General features: G+C 42.9%; 1 protein-coding gene across 1 annotated transcript in view; it reads left to right on the top strand.

Moving 5' to 3' along the window:
* The first annotated feature begins 286 nt into the window (after positions 1 to 286).
* slc16a6b (solute carrier family 16 member 6b) overlaps positions 287 to 1,953 on the top strand; it is a 14,445-nt gene continuing 12,778 nt past the window's right edge. The window contains exon 1 of the mRNA XM_042504928.2: positions 287 to 852. The gene's annotated coding sequence lies outside the window, so the exon portion shown is untranslated. The remainder of the gene's footprint in view (positions 853 to 1,953) is intronic.

Below are 1,953 nucleotides of genomic sequence, written 5' to 3' on the forward strand. Positions count from 1 at the left end.
AAAAGCTACACACACACACACACACACACACACACACACATCACATGGCAGGGTGGACCGGTATGTTGCCTCTCTACCGGAGTAAACCTCCTCTAAACTGGAATAAACCTGTTCATTCCATCCGCGCTCCTGGTATACATGTGCTTTGTAGCGCGCACCCGGGCGCGCTGGAGCAACATCCTCCACCAATGATAAAACAGCTGCGTTAAAGTAAAAAATGTTCTGCTAGTTTTGTGTATTGACATTACTGACAGAAGGATAACATCCCTGACGCGCGCACATGGTAGATGATTTATTTGGGAACGTTTATTACAGTGTATATCACTAATAACGGTTGTATTTCTATTTCGTGGTTAACAATGATAAAGGTTTTATTTTCCGGAGTCTTTACCCCTGTCGGCTCTGAACACAGCACAAGAGCAGGCCACGCGGATGTTAGGCACGAGACGCAGCCCGCAGACGACAAGGGACGCCCTGCGCGTTCATGAAGCAGAGAGGCTTGCGCGCTCATGGTCGGTGTGAATACCGGCTTGAGCCGGTAAAGAGCTGCCAAGACCAGCAGGAAATAATTCGGAGAAAACAAAAGATGCAGCTGGCTGTGGCAGCAGGAAAATAGACCAAAGTGATATCGGCTTTGTTATTGCCTCATTTTTTGTAGCAGGAGGAACTATTAGCATAGTTATCATAGTTACTATAATTCTTAAACGACATATTTAACATTCACGTAAATTATTACTTGGCAAATGAGCCTATAACTTACAGTAGTTAGTTTAATGGACATTAAAATGAAGACGAAATAGGGAAGCGATCGTTGTTGAACCGGAAGGCGGCTGTTCAACCTCAACTCTGCCGGTAAGTAAGATGTCAACTTAGCAGCTGCGGCGGGAGGATGCTGCTCCGCGGCGGCAGGCTGAGCTGCTCTGACAGCCGGGAGGAAATACTACTGCCGCTCGCTAGTTTTATGATGTCTGCGAAAATGAAACTGAGCACAGCTGTTATTTTATCAGTAAAGCAAATGTTAAGTCGAAAAGGAGGGGCGATAAATTATCTGGAATAAAACCAACACACACAAACAAAACAATCAGGTTATGTCAATGTGGTCGTCGTGTACGTGTAGTTAGTGTGAGTGCGGAGCAGCAGGGTCCCTGCTGTCCTGCTGTCTGCTGTCCTGTGTGAGGGGGACACACCGCTGGGATGCGGCGCATTGACATCATCCCTCCTCCTCTGCACTGCGGACCAAACTCATCTCATAACAACCCAGCCAGCAATTTTTGCTTCTAAAAACGGTCTGAGAATGGTACATGGCAACCAATGCAGTGTTTTAGTAACGTTTCCAGCTGCAAGTTTTCCTTTAGTTTCCATAATTGTATTCTTAAAGTTAGGGTAACATTCTCTAGAAACATCAAAAAATGGCCTCAATAACATATTCTGAATGTTACTTAGAACATTTTCTTTCTTTGTTCTAATGTAACATTATTGAAACGTTTTATAAAAAGAACATTTTATGATCTGTCACCTCTTAACATCACCAAAACATCCTCATTAGATTAAAATGTTTTTTTCAAATCATTATTGCAACTTGTAGGTAACTTTAGCGAATGTTATGGGAACATCCCTGCACGCTGGGAGGTCATGTTGTCTTTTTAACAGGTCCAGGAGATCTTGTTAAATATTCCCAAGGGATAACTGTGTTATTTGTGTGTTTGTAAATCTGAGCAGTAGGCTGTAGTGAATCAATTCATGCCAAGAACTGCCACCCAACTGTGTAATGATCAAGAGATAAAAGCAATGGGACTTCATTAACCTGTTCTATAGCTGAGAGGAAGGGATTGTCCCGCTTTATTTGTGTGTTTATGTGCGTATTAATTACACACACATTTTACTGCAAGTAGCCTCAACAGTTTTCTCTGTGGCACTTATTTTTGTGACACATAGCCAACTTTAACAGCTTAT

The sequence above is a fragment of the Plectropomus leopardus genome, chromosome 18, assembly GCF_026936395.1.
Source record: "Plectropomus leopardus strain MGB_pleo_1.0 chromosome 18, ASM2693639v1, whole genome shotgun sequence".
In the NCBI taxonomy this organism is placed as follows: Eukaryota; Metazoa; Chordata; class Actinopteri; order Perciformes; family Serranidae; genus Plectropomus; species Plectropomus leopardus.